This window comes from Canis lupus, chromosome 18 (assembly GCF_048164855.1).
Source record: "Canis lupus baileyi chromosome 18, mCanLup2.hap1, whole genome shotgun sequence".
In the NCBI taxonomy this organism is placed as follows: domain Eukaryota; kingdom Metazoa; phylum Chordata; class Mammalia; order Carnivora; family Canidae; genus Canis; species Canis lupus.
The window spans coordinates 53,031,760-53,052,329 of record NC_132855.1 but is presented as its reverse complement, the minus strand read 5'-3'; the positions used below and the strand labels follow the sequence as shown (position 1 = coordinate 53,052,329).

The following is a 20,570-nucleotide window of genomic DNA, read 5'->3' as shown; positions in this document are numbered from 1 at the left end:
GCGCACTCGGGCCGCACGCACTGGCCCCGACGCACGTCCGTGGCCCCGCCCCCGCCCCCGCCCCCGCCCCGCCCCGCCCCGTGCCGCGCCGCGCTTCCCGTCGGACCAGTTTCGGAAAGCGTCCGCCTGGGGTCTGTGAGTCACTGAGGTCGGCAGTGGGACTGCGTGCGTGTGAACCCAGACTGCCTTCTTCCTGCTGCAGGAAGCCGGAGGGAATCAGCCCATTTACGCCCTACCAGGTGGACTGGAAGACTTACCTGGAGTGCCCAGATCCAGAGGCCCGCGGGCGGGGCGGGGCGGGGCGGGGCGGGGCGGGAGGAGGGCGTCTTCCCCAGACCCTCCACGAAGCAAGGATCGCCGGAAGGCAACAGGTCCCACCCCTACCCTACTCCTAGTATTTAAATTCCAGCGACTGTAGAGCTGACTTTCACTTTCTAGGAGAACTGAGATTCCTCAACCCTTCCAAACCCCGACATTTAGTTTACCATCGATACCACTGGAATGACGAGAGGCCCTTTTACAACGTACTAAGTTCCGCCCTCCAGGAATGTCTGTCATATGTGAGAACATGTGAAATACTCAGCTGGCCCTGGCGTCTGTGCCTGAATGCACACGGACAAGTCACTTTGTACTCACTGGGCCTCAGGTTTTAAAGATTGTATTTATTTATTTGAGAGAGAGAAGAGAGAGCATGAGCTGGGGGAGAGGCAGACGCCCCGCTGGGCAGGGACCACGGAGCCAGATGCCAGGGACCCTGGGATCATGGGCCTGAGCCTAAGGCAGACACACAATGTACTGCGCCACCCAGGAACCCCCACTTGATAATTTTTTAAAGGTACTTTCAGATTGAAACAAAGAGCTAGGAGGTGACAATCCAGCCTCATCCCCAGATCTGCGGGCTGAGAAACCTTACAAAGCACCTCTCCACCCCCCAATCCCACCCCCCAGGAAACCGGAGAAATGTAGACCTTCTGCTGTGAGAGCAGATCTCAGAAAATAAGAGTCCTAGGGAGACGCCGGGAAGGCCCCTGGGAAGAGCCTCCACACTGAAGGGCTGTCATGGTCTCACGGCTTTCCTCCTGGGGATGGCAGTTTGGCCACAGCGCGGGGGGAAGGTGACTCCAAGCAGGGCCACAGAGCTGTGGGACTGGCGGTCCCATGTGCCAGGGGCAAGTGCGGGGGCTGGATGCGTAAGAAAGAACCCGGAGCCTTCTGCATAGGCTCTGCGATTTTGCAAAAAAAAAAAAAGAAAAAAAGGATGAACGAACAAACGAGCAGGAAGGGAGGAGCCAAATCCCAACTGCGACCTTTCCCCTACTTTCTGTGCTTGTGGTCTTGTTTTCTGGGAGGAGTGAGTCGGAAAAGGAGAAAGTTGGGGATGGAGACGTGCTGGCAGGCAGGCACTTATAAACTAACCTCTCTACTTAGACCGCAGGAATTTTTGGTCTTTCCTTAGAGTTTTGACTGTTTTTGTGCCGGACTCAGCAACTCTTGCACTGTTGTGAGGAGACGCTAGAGCTCTGAAATCACACTGCCAGATGTCCCAACTTGCTAGTTGGGTGCTTTGGGCAAATCCTTTAACCTTGCTGTACTTCAGTTTCCTCAGATGTTAAAGGAGAATAATAGCAGCCCTTAACTGGAAGTTAAATGAATTCATCCTTGTAAAGCACAAAGAAAACATTCCATGAGTGTTAACATTATCTGTATTATCCATTACAAAACTCCCAAAGAGGGGCTTTGGTCATAGTAGCTTATGTCTGGCACGTGAACCCAGGAATTCCACAATAATCCTTTGGGCTCTGCTTATTGTGAGCTCTCAATTTTTATGTTTACACAGCTAGAAGTAAGACATGGGCACCTCTCAACAATTCCCTCTCTCCCTATAGTCACTGTCATTGCCTAAATGTCATACCAGCTGAAGTTAACCAGGGTTTAGGTGAATGTAGCCCTGTGCTTCCCTTGTACCAGGTATGAATATTATTGGTTGTCATCTTTGGGTAGGAACTGGGCATATCTAAATCGGGACTCTTGTCCCATCTCCATCACCTTGGCCAAGTTAATTAATCTATTGGAGCCTTAGTTTCCTAATCTATAAAATGGGGGAAATAATATATAGATAAATAGGAGATGCTCCATAAGGAGTGGCTATTATTTTACTAAACCACTTGAATGTGTGTGTGTGTGTATATATATATATATATATATATATTTTTTTTAAGTATTCTCTATGTCCAGTGCAGGGCTGGAATTTACAAACCTGAGATCAAGAGTCACATTCTGTACCAACTGAATCACCCAGGTGCCCCTAGGGGCAAATTCTTATCTTAAATCAGGTTGTTATCTAGTTGGATAAATAAGACCTGCAAAAGATAACTGCCAACCCAAGGCACTATAGGGGTCATGGTTAAAAATGAATTGATCTTGGATCATGATCCACGGGGTCCTGGGATTGAGCCCTGCATGGGGCTCTCTCTGCCTCTGCAGCTCCCCACTGCTTGTGCTCTGTCACACTCTGTCAAATGAGTAAATAAAATCTTTAAAAATAAATAAATCCTTTAAATTAAAAAAAAAAAATTAGACTTGAGCATGAGTCCTGCTCTGCAATTTGCAACCTATTGTCCTTGGGCTCTGCTTGCCTCCGTTTCTTCCTTTATAAAATGGGAGTAATGAGATGCTTGGGTGGCTCAGTGGTTGAGCGTCTGCCTTCGTGATCCCGGAGTCCCAGGATCCTGTCCCACATTGGGCTCCTGGCAGGGAGCCTGCTGTTCCTTCTGCCTGTGTCTCTGCCTCTCTCTCTGTATCTCTCTCTGTGTCTCTCGTGAATAAGTAAATAAAAACTTTTTTAAGAATGGGAGTAATAATAGTTCTAACCTTAGTAGGTTAGACTGTTAGGAAGTTTAAATAATGGATGTAACGTACTTAGTATAGATTAAGGGCAAAATAAATGGTGGTTACTAATCTGATTAGCTCCAAGGGTAGACTATTGTGAACATACGGCAGTGCTTGGGAGCCCCGAAATAGAGGAAGAGAGGGAACTGGGTGGGAGAGAAATATGAAGGAAGAGCATGGCTAGGGTGGCAGTGGTCCGCTTGGGGATCGTTTAACAAATTCACCATGAGTGAGTGGAAGACTGGAAGCAAAGTAAGCATTTTCCAAATAATTGGCACCTGCCATGCATTTTGTTGAATGTCTTACATAATATGATTTAACTGAACTCCCATAACAACCCTGTGTGGCAGGTATGAGTGTCTTCCCACTTTGTTAGCCACACGAGCTAGTCTTTTACTCATCCTTCATATCTCAATTCAAATATGTTTCCGTGGGCTGCCTGGGGAACTCAGCTGTTCTCTCTCTCTTAAATAAGTAAATTAAAAAAAAATGTTTTAAAGACTTATTTATTTATTTATTCAGAGAGAGCGAAAGAGAGGCAGAGACACAGGCAGAGAGAGAAGCTGGCTCCATGCAGGGAGCCCGACGTGGGACTCGATCCCGGGTCTCCAGGATCACACCCCAGGCTGCAGGCGGCACTAAACCACTGCGCCACTGGGGCTGCCCAGTAAATAAAATCTTTAAAACAAAACAAAAACCATATTTCCTCTGAGACCCCTTTGCTGACCCCTCAGATCCTTGCTAAAGGCTGCAGTAGCATGACATACATTTCCATCACTGTTAGTTACCTTACCCTTGATTGTAGTAATGTCTGCTTCCCTCTTAAAAGCCTGAAAACATCAGTGAAAGGAGTATCTGGTCTAATTTTGTCTTCATTTCATCCTAGCACCTAGCACCACATAGTAGGCTTTCAATAAATATTTGTTGATTGGAGAAATATATAAACAAATGATCTTACCCGGCATATTCAGTGAGTCCCCATTGTTCTACCAAAGAAAGGTAGACAGGGCCTCAAGAAAAACCCTTTATAAGTTCTATCTTCTCCTTGGGAACTGCTAATCAAGGAAAGCTCCTTAATGAACCATATCCTTACCCCAAGCCCCTCAAAAAAAGTGCTACCATAGTCAGCCCGCACAGGAGTACCATACTAAGAATATAATATCTTCACAAATCTGGTCTTATGATCTGGGTTCCATTTAAAGAACATGTCTTTGCCAAGGTGGTGAGTATAAATTGGTACACTCTCTATGGAAATCAATTACATAGTAGCTATAAAAACAAAAGAATGCATATGCCCTTTAACCTAGAATTTCATATCTAGAAATGATCATTACAGACAAATTCCTGCATATAGAAAATGGAGTATATAGAGGCAGTCATTACAGCACTGTTTGTAATATTAAAGATTGGAAAGAAACAGAGCAGCCTATTAATAGGAACTGGTTAAGTGAGTGACCAGTACCAGGACTGCATGATCATACAGTGGGTTACTATAAAGCCAGCCAAAAGAATAAAGGGTTTTGCACAGACTGATGTGATCTCCACAATACAATAAGTGGAAAAGCTAAGCGTATAGTGTGTGTATAATATGCTACAGTTTGTGTTAAAACAGACTCCCAAGAAAGAACGTACAAAATGAGATACCAACAAGACGCCTGGGTGACTCAGTTCATTAAGCATCCTACTCTTGATGGCAGGGTCTTGGGGTTGGGTCCCGCATCAGCCTCCATGCTGAGCATGGAGTCTGCTTGAGATTCTCTCTCTCTCTCTCTCTCTCTAAAATAAAGAAGTAAAATAGTTTTTAAAAACAAGATACCGGGGTGCCTGGGTGGCTCACCCAGTCAAGCATCTGTCTTTGACTTGGGTTCTGATCCTGGGGTCCTGGGATTGAGCCCCATAACTGGCTCCCTGCTCAGTGAGGAGTCTGCTTCTCCCTCTTGCCATTGCTCATGATCTGTTTCACTCTCTCTCTCTCTCTGTCAAATAAATAAAATCTTAGCAAAAATGAGATACCACCTCCTACCCACTAGGAAAGATCTATCTATATCTATATCTATATTTATATCTAACTATCTATCTAATATATATATCTAGAGAGAGAGAATTATATAGAGAATTTAAAAGAAAACAAAATAAGCAGTGGATGTGGAACCCTTACACATTGTGGTTGGGAATGTAAAACAGCTGTTGTGGAAAACAGTTTAACAATTCCTCAAAAAATTAAACATAGAATCACCATATTATCAACAATTCTACTCTGAAGTAAATATCCAAGAGAACTGAAGATATATGTTCACCCAGAAACTTATATACAGATATTCACAACAGCACTGTATTTAATAGCCAAAAAAGTGGAAACAACTCAAATGTCCACTAACTGTAAACAAAATGTGACACAATGGAATATTATCCAACCATAAAATTTAAGTACTATACATGTTTTAGTATGAGCGAACCTTGAGCATATTATGTTAAGTGAAAGAGGTCAGACACAAAAGGACACACAGTGAATGACTCCATTTATATGACATGTCCAGAATAGGCAAGTCTATAGAGATAGGAAGTAGGTTAGTGGTTGCCAGGGCCTGGAGGGAGAGAGGAATGAGGGGTGACAGCTAATGGGTACAGAATTTCTTCCTGGGATGATGAAAATGTTCTAAAATTAGGCAGTGGTGCTGGTTGCACAACTCTGTAAATGAACTGTACATTTTGAAAGGGTGAATTTTGGCATGTGAATGAGATCTTAATAAAGCTGTTATTCTCTAAAAAGAAAGGCCAATTAAAAACATCATCCACTGACAAAGAACTAATCACTACAGACCCTTACTAAGGAACTTTTCAAGTGCTTAAAAAGAAACCTGAACCCAGAAGCAAATAGTGAGATTCAAGAAAAAATGGTGAGAAAACAAATTATGACTACTCAAAACTATTTTTTCCAGACTAGAAGAGAGCAGAAAAGTGGCAGCAGAGCACAGCATGTGAGATTGGAGCAGTCCTCTCTTGGGAGAGACAGCACCAGAACTTTGCATGGAACCTGAATGAGCTGGTGGTTCGTGAACAGAGCTGTATCAATGCCAATGCCCTGGCTTCACCATCACAACATAAAGACCCTAGATACTAACCCTGGAGAAGTACTTGGGAATTGTTTCTACTGCTTCGCTTTGCAACTTTAAGTCCAAAGTCATTTCAAAATAAAAAGTTTTAAGAGTTAAAAAAAAAGTAAACCCCTTTTTAGTAGTAATGATTACTTTGGCAAAGTAACAACAACAAACTAAAAAATAATGGTAAACCTTTAAGTTGGAAACAGTGAGTAGAGAACAAGTCTTATTGAGAGGAAGGTAGATATTGATTAATTTTAGGCATTTTAAGTCCATATTAAAATGTTAAGGGCAGCTCTTCCTGTTACCTTTTGAACGATTCAGGCTTCAAGCCATTGGGTGGAGCAGATCACATATTAGCCGTGAAGGAGAGGACTAGTGGCCCAGAGTGGAATATTTCTTTTATTCTCTACTCTATCCTCAGTGTCTGATATGTGTTCAGTAAATATTTGTGGAATAGATGGATACATAAATGAATGGCTTACTCTCTCACTCCCTTCTGGACTCTGATCAAATGTCATTTCTCAGGGAGGCCTTCCTAACCACCCTATATAAAACACACCCTCATTCTGTCCATCTCCCCTACTCTGCTTCATCTTTTCTTCACACTACTTGATACCACCAAACCTATCTTATACTTAAATGTTAATCATCTGTCTTCCCCCACTAGAAGGTAGCTCCTTGAAGATAAGGATTTGAACTATTTTGTCAATAACTACATGCTTAAACCCATAGCGTTACCTGGCATTAGGTGCTCAACAAATACTTACTGAATGATTAAATATTTTTTTGATTAAATATTTTTTAAGAAAAAGAGCAGCTCCTCAATGATTGGTTTTATTTATTAGTAATTGTGCAACATTTTAACAATTATTTCTGGGTGATATAGCTATGCAATTTTTCCTCCAAAATTTTCTTGCGGGTGCATGTGTTACTTTTATAATTAGAGAAAAAAACTTTCAAAATGTAAACTAACATTTTGTAAATTAATTGCTTGTGCAACATTGTGACAACAGGAGATATGCAATGAGGGGAAAACAGCCAAGGGAGTTTGGATGGGGAAACTGGGTCAAGAGCAGGGCTGCTGTGGGGGTGGGGGTGAGTGGGAGGGCTAGGGCAGTGCAGGGCACCAGAGAAAGATGCCCATGGAAGGTAGAGTCAGTTCCAAAAGATGGGCAAAGGGCACCCAATGCAAACAGAGGCTTCTACACCCCCTACCTGGGCCAGGGGCCAAAATTCTGAGTGTGGTTCTGGTGCTAACTACCTACCAACCTGGGACAAGTTGCTTTTCCAGGCCTCAGTTTTCTTTTCTGTGAAACACAGGGCTGAGGGAAATGAGCTGCCTCTAAGTGTTTCTACCTCAGAGGTGTGTGGTTCTAGAACCTGTGCTAAGAAACTACAGCATGAAAAAAAAAAAAAAAGAAAGAAAGAAAGAAACTACAGCATGGGCGGGAGTGAGTCCCAAAGGCACAATGGACTCCTGTCCCCAAGCCCCATTTGGGAAATCCCGGATAAACAATGCAGAGTTAGAAAAAAAAGTATTTAGACGCCTGGGTGGCTCAGTGGTGGAGCATCTGCCTTTGGCTCAGGATGTGATCCTGGGGTCCTGAGATGGAGTCCTGCATTGGGCTCCCCACAGGGAACCTGCTTCTTCCTCTGCCTATGTCTCTGCCTCTCTGTATCTCTCTGTATCTCTCATGAATAAATAAATAAAATCTTGTGAAAAAATAGTATTCAAAACTATATGGCCCATCTACATTAACCATGATATATATAAATATCATATATAAATATCATATATAAATGTCATTTATATCATATATATATATATATATATATAGAGAGAGAGAGAGAGAGAGAGAGAGAGAGAGAGAAAGAGACTGATAGGATATACTCTGAAATATTAACCTTGACATTAGTTTTCACTGGGCAAGCCCTTTTAATTCATTAGTCACAAAAGAGTGCCAGGGGCCTACAGACTTTTCAAGGACTCTCAAAAAAATGTTTGAGATATAGAAGAGAAAATACATTGCTTCAAAATTTTTTGAAAAGCAAAATTAAAATGAATGAACAGTTAATCAAAGGTCCCTCAAATATGACATGTCAACTAGACAATTTTACTCAACTCAATAACTTTAAATGTGGGATATGAGTATATTTTAGTGGGCTGGAGTCACGTCTAGGGCCTATGGAAGTTCTTAAAATGAGTGAGTGGTGGATTATGAATTAGTTTTATAGTTTCCTATAGCTTCAGATCTTCTACTATAAGCATATATAGTAAGAAGAAAAATTCAATGAATTTTGAGAAAGCATGTAAATGAAAAAGCCTAGGAAAATTTAGGGTGAAGAAACTTTCCCCATCTCAACAAAGGCTGAGGCTCTCTAGTCCTCTGATTTCTATAGATAATAAATAAAAAGGAAACTTAACTCAAAACATATATTTTAAGAGTTTTCTCTTTCTGTGCTGATTACTAAGTTATGCCCATCCAACAACTGGAATAAATCCACATGTGGACATTCTTCTCCCTCTTTCCTTCATGGAATCTTAAAATTATTAAATGTTAAGACCTAGGAGAAGCCTTTCTTCTTCCTGTCTTGGTGTTCACAGTGCGCTGAGAGTGGGGCACCCGGGTCAGCCATGACCCAGCCAGGCATGGAGTGGAGAGAGCTTCGTGCTTCTGGGCAAGTGGCTGCAGGAGCTCCAGGAGGGGGCAGGTGGGTGTCTGGCTGTCATATCAGGGAGATGGAAGTTGGGGTGAAAGCCTGGAAGGTAATGGGTTTCTCCTGATTTCTGTGCTATTTTCATTCATCATTGCAACATCTACATCCCCCTCTTCTGTGTGTGGCTACATGCACACATACCCTGTGTTTACATATATGGGTACACATGGGTACATTCTCTGTCTTCCTGTCAGGCTGACACCTTTCCCCCAGACACAGACGCCCAGACATTTCTGCTGCCAGCCGACTAACTGCATAGCTCTGTTCCCAGTCAGCTAGTGGAGGGCAAGGGGGTTGCCCTGCTGCCTCTCATCCCAGCCAAGAAGGGCAGAAGCTGCTGCCGGGCAAGACAATCTGGTCAGAATTCTCCTCTTCTTTCCCCTCAATGGTGATGGCCCAGGTCCTCCTGAGTCCTTCCCCCAACTCAACTCCAACCTCCCAACCCTCCCGACCCTCTCCCTGAAAGGCAGCTAAATCCACCCAGTCTGTCAGGCTCCCAGCTCTTTCTTTTCTTTTCTTTTTTTAAGATTTTATTTATTTATTCATGAAACACACACACACACACACACACACACACACACACACACACACAGAGGCAGAGACTCAGGCAGAGGGAGAAGCAGGCTCCATGCAGGGAGCCCAACATGGGACTCGATCCCAGGTCTCCAGGATCAGACCCTAGGCTGAAGGCGGCGCTAAACCACTGAGCCACCGGGGCTGCCCTCCCAGCTCTTTCTTTAGGCCCTATGATCCTCCCCAGGCCCCCAACTCTGGTTCTTTTGCTTACTGAAGTATCCGTTCCTGATGTCATAGCATTCAATGTTTTGCCTCTCAGCTGATAAGCACGTTCTATCTAGAGAACCTCCTGTACTGTTCTTAAGAATTATTACAAATGAAAAAAAATATTACAAATGTTTTACTTATTCATTTATTTTCACTGTTAGATTGTAATTACTTCGAGAGGAAGGGTTATTTGAAGATTTAAAAATATATTATCTTTTTTTAAAAAAGTATTCTCTATGCCCAGTGTGGAGCCCAATGAGGGGCTTGAACTCATGACCCTGAGATCAAGACCTGAGCCAATATCAAAAGTTCGATGCTTAACTGACTTAACCGAGCCACCCGAACACCCCCCAAAATATATTCTTTTTAATCTGTGCCTTGTACAAACCAGGCGTTCAGCAGTTATCTGATCAATCTCTTTAAAAAAAAAAAAGATTTTATTTATTTATTTGAGAAAGGGAGAATGATCAGGGGAGGGGCAGAAGGAGAAGCAGACTCCCTACCAAGCAGAGAGCCAAACAGGGGGACTCCATCTTGGGAGTCTGGGTTCATGACTTGAGCCAAAAGCAGCCACTTAACTGAGCCACTCAGGTCCCCTGATCAATCAGTCTCTTATCACACACAGGCAATATAGATCACTGAGCCCCCTGAGCTCACTAAATCCTTTAGATAGACTAAACTCATACTTTCTCTGCCCATCCCACCCATATCATCAAATTGAGGCTCAGCCACTGCCCAGCCAGAGCAATGGGTAAATCTTTTCCTCTCTCCAGCCTACAGTCCTCTCTGTTGAAACAAACAGACTGAGCTCCATATGCTCTAACTTTCCTTCTAGCAGATTAGATTCTCTAACTCAGTGCTGTTACAGCATCATGGCAGCCTCTTGTCCTCTGACTTTTGGAATAAATTTATAGTTGTCCCCTGCCTCTTCTGTCTCTGCAAAGCAGGGAGAAGTCAAGGAAAAAGAAAAAGAAAGGGATGTGGAGAATCTTTCACAGTAAAGGAAACGTCAATTTAGGGACTCATGCAAAATGAGGGCCACCCAGAAGATTGTGCTTGGTGTGTAATGGGACATGCAGAGCCCAGGTGTTCTGGGTGTGTGCATCAGGACAGGTGTGTGCACACTTAGGAAACTTTACTCTGGCAGTGACTCTCAGACAGTTGATGTTCTCGTTGTTGATGTGAACTGCTGCCCTAGAGTGCGTGGGTGTGTGGCTTTCAAAGCCTCCTGGTTCAGGTCACTTGGTCAAGAGGCGTGTGACTATTGTTGTTTTTGTGTGCCTGAAACTGTGCTAGGCTCATCACTCCAGGAAGTTCAAGTTCTTTGGTTGGATTAGTGAATCACCGCGTAGATAGAAAACATGGGCTGCCTGCAGTTCCCAGTTCCCTTACTTCTTGCAAGCCAGGCAATGAGAGCAATCTCCCCATGGTCCCAGAGGCCAACACACCTGAACAGCCCCTTCCCATTGAGGGAATGCATTGTGAAATTATACCCTGAGGAAGAGACATCATCAATGGGAAGGGCACGAAGTCAAAGTCATTCCACAATCTGGAGACAAGACAATGGCCTGGAAACAAGCTCAGTAACCAACCTTGCCTTGCTCAGCTCCCGAGTTGCATTGCCTGATTGACCAAGGAAAGGACATATTCCTATGCCCACAAGAATGAGAAGTTACCACTCTGATCAGAGCCCAGATTTCAATAAACCCTACACCCGAGGTTGGGCTCCTCTGACCTGTCAGGGCAAGACAGAGGGGTTCCTAGCTTCAGGGAGGATACTGTCTACCATCAGAGTTAGATTTCCTCCCCAGAGGATGGGCTCACCTTCTAACCCCTTCCCGGTAAAGTCATTCCCAACCCCACAACGAGAAGCTCGTCGATATATGTACTTCTGATTCTTCTAGCTGCTTTTCCCAACCTGGGACATCTGATCATCCTGTCAGAACACACAGCAGTCCCTCTCCTGCCCTCTTGCTTGTCTGATAAAGGTCAAACCCAGCTCTGCTGCTAGGCTTCTTGCATTTTCTGATTAAGTCCCCTTTCTCACATAACTGTGGTTCACTTATCCTCATGTGGTCCCCATGCTTTCTTATAAATTTATATGCTGATTTCCAGAAAGGGCGTGTATTTGACAATGTCATTTTTCTATTAAAGATATCTTGTTGGGGCACCAGCTAGCTCAGTCAGAAGAGCATGCTACTAGATTTTGGGGTTGGAAGTTCAAGCCCTACATTGGGTATAGAGATGACTTAAATAAATAAAACTTAAAATAAGTTTCTGTTCCTCTTATCAGTTTTCCAAGTTCTTGCTGTATTAAGTTGAGCCCTTATCTATTGTATTTATGAAAAAATATTTCCCTATTTGCTTTTAATTTTATGACTATTTTCCTCTTTTTTTTTTTAAGACTTTATTTATTTATTTGACAGAGAGAGAAAGAGAGAGAGAGCCCAAGCAGTGGAGCAGGAGAGGGAGAAGCAGACTCCCTACCGAGCAGGGAGCCCGATGTGGGGCTTGATCTCAGGACCCCAGGATCATGACCTGAGCCGAAGGCAGATGCTTAACCAATTTAGCCACCCAGGCACCTCTATTTTCCTCTTTTTAACATTCATTTATTCCACAACTATTTATTAAGTGTCACTAGGAATAAGCACTGAGCAAGACATTTTGGAGGCTGGACTACTTGCCTTTAGGATCCTTCCTCCCTCCTACCCTCTGATTGTTCAACCTTCAGGTCTAGAAGCTTGATAGTATAGTCATACTTTTGGGTTATAAGGCTCTGGGCCTAATCACTTAAATTTATATATAGCTCACGTAAGTAATAAAAAGGTAAACATGAATTTAAAATGTATAATATATGGTTAATATAATAACTCACTGCAAATAAAATTCACATGAAATTGACCTATCAACAACTTATTAACTTTCATTTATTAGATCACAATGAGGAATAAACCCTCCAGGTGCTGTGCTGAATGGTCAATGAGTACTTTGTTATGTATAAATGTCCACTTGGGGACCCAAACACAACAGAAAGTAGCTGAAGGTGGTAGAATCAGAGCTGGCTAGGGGATCTCAAAGGTGAACATCACCAAGTCCATGGGCTCGCTATCCCCACTGTCCCTATGGGAGGAGTTAGAGCCCTGGGACTGGATTTCTTGTGTTGGTATTTCTGGGTTAAGAGCAGCAGCTATCAGGTCAATGGAACCTGAGTTGAAGCTCAACTCCACTACTTATTGACAGTGTCACTTTGGATAAGCTACTTAATCTCCCTGGGGCCCAGTTGTCTCATTAATTATCTCTCAGTGGGAGTGATGATACTCCCCCCCCTATAAGACCATTTTGAAAATTAAATGACATTATGTAGCCAAAGGTTTTGGCAGTGTTTGTACTGACGCGCTCAATAGATGTTGGTTATATTTTATTATTATTATCACCACTGTTATTATTCTCCTTATGTTATGTGGCAGAGGCTGGCTGTATTTGGGTGCTGAGGATGAAACAATGAACAAGACAAACACGGTTCTTGCCCCATTCCACCTCCAGAGATCTGATACCCCGATTCAGCTCCTCACACTCATACTCAATCCAACAAGGCTGAATTTTGCAGATAGCCTTAATCATACACACAGCCTCGCATCCCTTCTTGCACTGCCTTGTTGAGAAAGTCACTTTAAATCAAGGACAATCTCAGACTATAAGTTCTTTGAGGGCAAAAAATTAACTTATTTCTCATTCCACTGAAGAACACAATACATGTTTGGAAAATGACTGGTGTCCTTCTGTGAAGTGGAAAATCTGGACACAGAGTGAAGAGGGCCATATGAAGACAGGGACAGAGATTGGAGTTAGGCTGTCACAAGTTCAGGAATGCATGGGTTACCAGATGCTGGAAGAAGCAAGGAAGAATTCTACTCCAGAGACTTCAGAGGGAGCACAGCTCTTCTGCTACCTTTGGACTTCTGGCCTCCAGAACTGTGAGAGAATAAATACCTGTTATTTTAGTGGTATTTTGTTATGGTGGCCCTAGGAAAATCATACAGATGAGGTGGAGTGGTATGTAGACAGGGGATGAAAAGGATTCTAACACAAATCAATACCATTTACACATCTGCAGGAATGTCAGATTAACTCATTTTAGGACACCAGAAAGCTATGTTAGATCATGGGGAGGGGAGGGGGAACAAGGCAGTGTGGTAGGGGGAGAAGGATAGTGCTATGGGACACTAGGCATCTAGGGGTTGAGCATCTCTGGGGCCAGATCAAGGGTGCATGGAGAACAGAGGTCTAGGGGAAAGCAAAGGCAAAGAGGAGCTTTCCCATCAGTCTTACCCAAGGAGCAACTCTGGGGACAGGCCATACATCTGGGTTCCCGAAAGGTAGGGTAGTGTTCCCACACTTCTGACACTTAAGGACTCTAGCCTCATCCATAAATCCATGTTTCAATTTTGTTGATCCCCCAACAATTTACCAATTAGAGTTTCTGATTAATAAGTGAGAACTAATAATAATACGTTCACTCACTTCAACATTTACTATATGCCAGGTTTGTGCTCTTTGGTGATGTTACAACCCGAAGAGTGTGCATTCTCTATTCTTCAGCAGCTTAAACAATTCTAGTCAAAATTAAACCACTTGACATTTCAGTTCGCCTAGGAACCCTAATGAAAGGGAGTGTATGGGTTATATCAGGATTTTTGAAATACTGAAAATAGTCCTGGGGAGCTTTTTAGTGGCAATACGGCTGATTTCCTAATTCTGAAGGGTGAACAGAGAGCAAAGTCTTTTGTTTTCCAACTCTATAAAACCCATAGAAAGATCATAGAGCCTGCAATACAAATAAAATAAAAGCAAAAAAATTTTTTTAAAGATTTTATTTATTTATTCATGAGAGATACAGAGAGAGATAGAGAGAGAGAGGCAGAGACAGAAGCAGGCTCCCTGCAAGGATCCCGATGTGGGACTCAATCCCGGATCCCAGGATCATGCCCTGAGCTGAAGGCAGATGCTCAACCGCTGAGCCACCCAGGCGTCTCAAATAAAAGCAAAATTTAATGCCACTCCCCATAGACCTTCAGACGCAGAGGCAATAATAAAACAAAACAAAACAAAACAATACAGGTTAACAAGTGTTGACAAGGATGTAGAGAAATTGGAACCTTAGAAATGGGGCTGCGGATGTAAATGATGTTGCCGTTTGGGAAAAAAAGTGTGCTGCTTCCTCCAGAAGTTGCACATGGAATTACTATATGACCCAGTTACTATATATATATATACTCTAAATGGGTGGATTTTACTGTGTGTGAATTGTACCTTCACAGTAAAACAAACAAACAAAAAGTCTCAAGCCCTAATGACTAATGATACTGGACATCTTTTCATATGTATATTGGCTACTTATATATCTTCTCTGGTGAAATGTCTTTCCACTCCTTTAGTCATCTCTAAATTGGATTCTCTTTTTTGTTGTTAAGTTGTAAGAGTTCTTACATGTTTTGGATATAAGTCCCCTATCAGATACATGGTTTTCAAATACTTTCTCTCATTCCATGGGTGCTCTCACTTTTGTTTTTATTTTTAAAAATGTTTATGTGGGAGAGTGCTCTCACTTTTAAATTCTAGTTTGGCGGGATCCCTGGGTGGTGCAGCGGTTTGGCGCCTGCCTTTGGCCCAGGGCGTGATCCTGGAGACCCGGGATCGAATCCCACGTCGGGCTCCCGGTGCATGGAGCCTGCTTCTCCCTCTGCCTCTCTCTCTCTCTGTGACTATCATAAATAAATAAAAATTTAAAAAAATAAATAAATTCTAGTTTGGCTAAGTATAAATTTTAGTTTGCTAGTTATTTGTTCTTAGACATTTATAATATTATTCCTTTGTCATCCAGCTTATATTAATGATAGAAAATGAGGACTCCTGTCATTTGTTGCTTCTGGACAATTCTCAGCCACTGTCTTTAAGAGTATTTCCTCATTTTATTCTATTTTCTCCTTCTAGAACACCAGTTCCACAAATGTTAGCCCTGGCATTAGTCATTCTGGTCACCATGTCTCTTAACTTTTCCTTCATATTTTCAATCTTTTGTCCAGCTCTGCTGCATTCTGTGTAACTTTTTAGTTTTTTTTTTTTCAGTTCACTAGTTTTGTCTTCCATTCTATCTAATCTGTGGTTTGACTTGCTTACATAGTTTTAAATTTTGATTATTAAGGCTTTCATCTCTCCATGTTCAATTTGACTTCTTTTCAAATCTCCTTTAACTTTTTTGAGAGCCTATGATCCTTTTCTCAGGTTTTCAAGTTCTTGTTTTCCTCCAAACATTTAAAACATTCTTCTTTTTTATGCTGTACCTAATAATTCCATTATCAGAGGATGGGAAGGATCTTACATAGCTGTTTACTGAGTATGATGATATTTGTTCACAGAGGATTTTTTTCTCTGTTTTGTTTCGTTTTGTATTTGAGCTTTACTTGTCCAAACTTTTTTTTGAGGGGATCCTATGGAGCCTGGAGTGAGGGGTGGCTACTCCAGAGAAGCTTTTCGAAAAGCTTCTTTAAAGAATCACTAATTGTGGGGCACCCAGGTGGCTCAGTTGGTGAAGCTGTTAATCATGCAACCCTTGGCTTCAGCTCAGGTTGAGGTCAAACGTCTGACTCTTGGTTTCAGCTCAGATCATTACTCATAGGTCCTGAAATCAAGCCCGGTGAGGGGCTCCTCACTTACCCAGCAGTCTGCTTGAAGATTCTTTCTCTGCCCCTGGCTCACTAGGGCATGCTCAAGTGCACATGTTCAATGCTCTGTCAAATAAATAAAATCTTAAAAAAAATAGAAAAAGAACCACCACTCATTCTGAATTTTTGTTAATGTTTTGTCTTATGTTTTCCCAGACCAGACATAATATAAATTTATTCTCAAATTCATCTGAAACACATGATCAAAAATTCCCACAGGAAAACCTTTTTCATGTCTGAAATGCACATAGAGATAAGTACATAACTCTGATCCCTCCCTTTGCTAATGGCCAGATTTCTCCTGGCCCACCCTTCCTTGAGAGCACAGCCCAGAGGATGCCAACTCTTTGCCAGGTTTTGGTTATTGAGATTAGCCAACTCCCACAGGACAGCTCCAGCTTCTTGGTCCACTTAAAATAACTCTGGTTTTCAGATTTCTCTATTCTTTGCTCTGTATATTTGTCTTCTTTTTAAAAAATTGTATTTATTTATTCATGAGAGATATAGAGAGAGGCAGAGACATGGTCGGAGAGAGAAGCAGACTCCCCTCAAGGAGCCGGATGCGAGACTGGATCCCATAACCCCCGGACCACACCCCAGCCAAAGGCAGATTCTCAACCACTGAGCCACCCAGGTGTCCCTGTATATTTGTCTTCTGCCTCAGTAGATTTCTCTTTCTTTTCTTTTCCTTCAAGCTCTGCTATGCACTTAAAAGAACATTTATATCTTTGGTATTTTGCATCTGGAAGATCGTCTTAGTACCTAGTTCTTATATTGCCTGAAATAGAACTCCCAGGGGGGAAAAAGCACAAATAAGCACAAGATTTCTAGTGTTCACAGCCCCACTGAAGACTTTAGACATGTGCTTCAGAAGATGAGTTCATCAGACAGTGGAATTCCTATTACTGTTAGATGTTAGATGTTAGATGTATGGGTAACCTAGAACATTGACCCAACTAGAATGCATCACCCTTAAGAAGGGTTTGAAAAAGTGAAATCTGTGCTAAATCTTTTGAGTAGTCAGCAGGAGCAAGATTAGAGACAAAGGCTGGTCTTTCTGAGACCCTTAAATCAATCCCCTTCCATCTAACTCTCCTATGTGGTGCCCTAGAGGAAGGCATGGGAAGCATAGTACCTGGCACCTAGTAAGTGCCCAATAAATACTTGCTGACTAACACTGAATGTATAATTGAGTCATTGTGTCACAAGACAACTCCTTGATTTTCTGCAGTAAATTTCTCTATTAATCCTACCAGTCCTCAGGCCAGTGTTGGAGAATGAGTTTGTTAAAACACTGCTACAGAGCAATAAGGTACATTGGGGTAGTATTAACAGATAGTCATTTCCAACTAATCAAAGTAAAACATGTACTTGGGGTTGAATGATGGAAAAAAAAGGGGGACCAAAGCCCACATATGAATTATGAAGTATTACCTAACACGCATGGAGCACTTGTTATATACCACTGTTGTTCTAAGTTCTCTCCATGTATTAATTTGTTTAATCTTGCCAACCACCTGAGGAGCTCAGTGTTGTTACAATCCTATTTTATAGGTTAGAAACTAAGGCACAGAGAAATTAAGTAATTTGCTATTGAAAGATGGAGCTGGAATTCAAACCAGGCTGTTCAGCCCAGGTGTTCATGTGCTGAGCCATTAGGCCATCATGCCTCAGCTGGGACCTGGGTTCCTTCACACAGATCTGCATACTGTTTCAAACAACACGTCTTGTGAAGCCTCTGGCCCTTGCCTGTGCTCTTCTTAATACTTGAAATGACCTGTTCTTATTTACTCCAAAGATACAAATGCAGTGATACGAAGGGGCACCTGCACCTCAATGTTTATAGCAGCAAAGTCTACAACAGCCAAACAATGGAAAGAGCCCAGATGTCCATCGACAGAAGAATGGGTAAAGAAGATGTGGTATATATACATGGAATATTACTCAGCCACCAAAAAGAAAAAAAGAAAAGAAATTTTGCCATTTGTAATAACATGGATGGAGCTAGAGGGTGTTATGCTATGTGAAATAAGTCAGTCAGAGAAAGACACCTATCATATGATCCCACTCGTATGTGGAATTTAAGAAACAAGATAGAGGAGCATAGGGGAAGGGGAGGAAACATAAAACAAGACAAAATCCGAGAGAGAGAAATCATAAGAGACTCTTAATCATAGGAAACAAACTGAGGGTTGCTGGAGGGGCCGGGTGGGAGGATGGGGTATCTGGGTGATGTAATGAGCTCTGGGTGTGACTTAAGACTGATAAATCACTGAACTCTATCTCTGAAACTAATACACTACATATTAATTAATTGAATTTAAAATTTTTTAAAAGAAATGATCTGTTCTTTCTTTATCTGGGGAAACTTTTTTCATCTTTTCAGACTCAGCTGAGATTTTTGGTGCCTCCAGAAACTGGCTCTACTTTGGACAAGGGCAACAAGGACAAAGGGGAAGGGAAAAATCTATACTCCATGATTGAGAAGATAAAAACCAATAGATTTCACTTATATGAAGCCAAGAGGGAGACATCCATGTTGCCTCCTGGCCTAGGGCTCTGGGGGGCTGGGCTGAAACCTTGTGTGTAGAGGGACATGTACAGATGGGAGAATCCATTAAGCCATGTTGTAAGAGTTTTAGGAGGCACTCTTTGTATCCAGCTTGCCTTTCCTTAGGACGGCTTAATTCAGAAGGGAAACCAAAGTGGTTGGTGGCAAGCACGCCTCCTCTATTCCGTGTGATTTGGGTGGTGATACAAAACCCCTCTGCCCAAATGTATTTTCCTTTATGCATGAAATCTCCATCCTTTGGGGTACAGTATTGTCTCCTGAAAGTCACATTTTACAACCATATACTGAGTTGCAATTACGTGCCAGGCAGGGAGCTCGGCGATCTATCTTCACAGCAATCCTAAGAAGCAGGTGCAATGGTAATCATACGTTTTCGTTTGAGGAAGCTGGCTTCTGAGAAACGACCCTCATGTAAGGTAACACCGCTCGAAAATGGCAAGATAGGGACTCACTCCGGTTAGGAATCGGCGCTCTCAACTGTTCCCGGGCCTCTCCCTGACGCCAGGTGGTCTGCGCATCCCTCCCGGGGTCCCGGAGAGCGCCCGGCGGTGGGGAGACAGCGCCTTCGCCGCCTTGCTCCGAGCTGCGGGGTTGCTCTTTGGGGAAGTCCGGAGGGGGGCGTGGGACTCGCGGATGCAGGCGCCGGGAGCAGCCGAGGTTCGTCCCAGGAGGGAAGGGCGTTCAGCGAGGCGTTCGGACTTGCTGCGCCCCGAGAGCCCTCCCTCTCCGGCTGGACGGCCGCGGGCTGCCCTCGCGCCGGGGCTCGCTCTCCTCCCGGGGCCGCGTCTGCGCGTCCGTCGGTCTGGCCGGCTCACGGCGCCGAGCTGGCCCGAGCGGGGCTGCCCCCGCCCCTAACGGGAAGGAGCCTCCGCGCACCCTGGCCCGGGAGCAGACCCACGCCCGGGCAGGCGGAGGCGCGAGCCCGAGTCCCCGCTCTCCCCGCAGCGAGGCTGGCAGGCGGCTCCGGGGTGCTCTGGGTGCCGACGACTCCCAGTCACCTCGGATGCCACCGCTTCTTAGCCCGCGCCTGTCCCGGGCTGTCCCGCGGGCCCCGAGCTCGGTGAGGCAGCTGCTCCGCCTTCCCCGGGATGGCCACACATCGCCGCCGAGGAGAAGCCGGGCGGCATGTAACCCCCCGCAGGGTGGCCCCCCTCCCCTAACCTGAGGAGTCAGCCTTTGTGTGACAGGTGCCTGCCTGCGCTCTAGGGACCTAGCTGTGGCAGGGAAGTGAGTGGGCGGAAGGAGGTGAAAGGTCCCGGTTCACCTAAGCCTCCACCTGCACCCATGAGGTCAGCAAACCTGGGCTGGGCAGGGAGGGTCAGAGTGACTGGGTCTTTCCCAAAAGCTGGGAAGAGCATAGGTCTTGCCCTAGTCACAAGCAGGTCAAGGGCTGAGCAGCCAGCTGGAAGCCAGTAGCTTCTCAGAAGCAGTCTCCTTGGAGGCAATTTCTATCCTCACTGGTGTTTGCTTCTACTAATTTTTTTTTTTTTTTAAGATGATGGGGTTGGTGTTTTACAAAAGTAGTGAGGTTGGTATTTTAGGTATTAGGTAACTCAGAGTCCCAGAGTCCGGACGGGTTGGGCATCAGGATGGGCCTGGGACATCATGACCAGAATGCACTCTGTGCTAGCATGTGGAGATTGGCTGTCCTAGCACCACCCACCCCAACCTCTTGTCTTGCACAACCTGGAGCTCCAATGGTTTAAATAGAATAAGCCAAATCATCTTCTTAGCTATGGCCAGAATTCTGGTGTTCAACTCTTAGCTAAAAAGTAAATAGTATAT

At 43.8% G+C, this 20,570-nt stretch overlaps 2 long non-coding RNA genes across 2 annotated transcripts; one reads left to right on the top strand and one right to left on the bottom strand.

Annotated features, from left to right (window-relative positions):
- Positions 1–67: 67 nt before the first annotated feature.
- LOC140609218 (uncharacterized) lies at positions 68–6,460 on the top strand. Its single transcript, XR_012011146.1, has 2 exons — positions 68–239; positions 5,829–6,460. It is a non-coding gene; the product is annotated as an uncharacterized lncRNA (long non-coding RNA).
- Positions 6,461–12,896: 6,436 nt separating this feature from the next.
- On the bottom strand, positions 12,897–20,018 carry LOC140609215 (uncharacterized). The gene is made up of 3 exons (XR_012011145.1): positions 19,238–20,018; positions 16,206–16,279; positions 12,897–13,463 (listed from the first exon to the last, which is right to left on the bottom strand). It is a non-coding gene; the product is annotated as an uncharacterized lncRNA (long non-coding RNA).
- Positions 20,019–20,570: the final 552 nt, after the last annotated feature.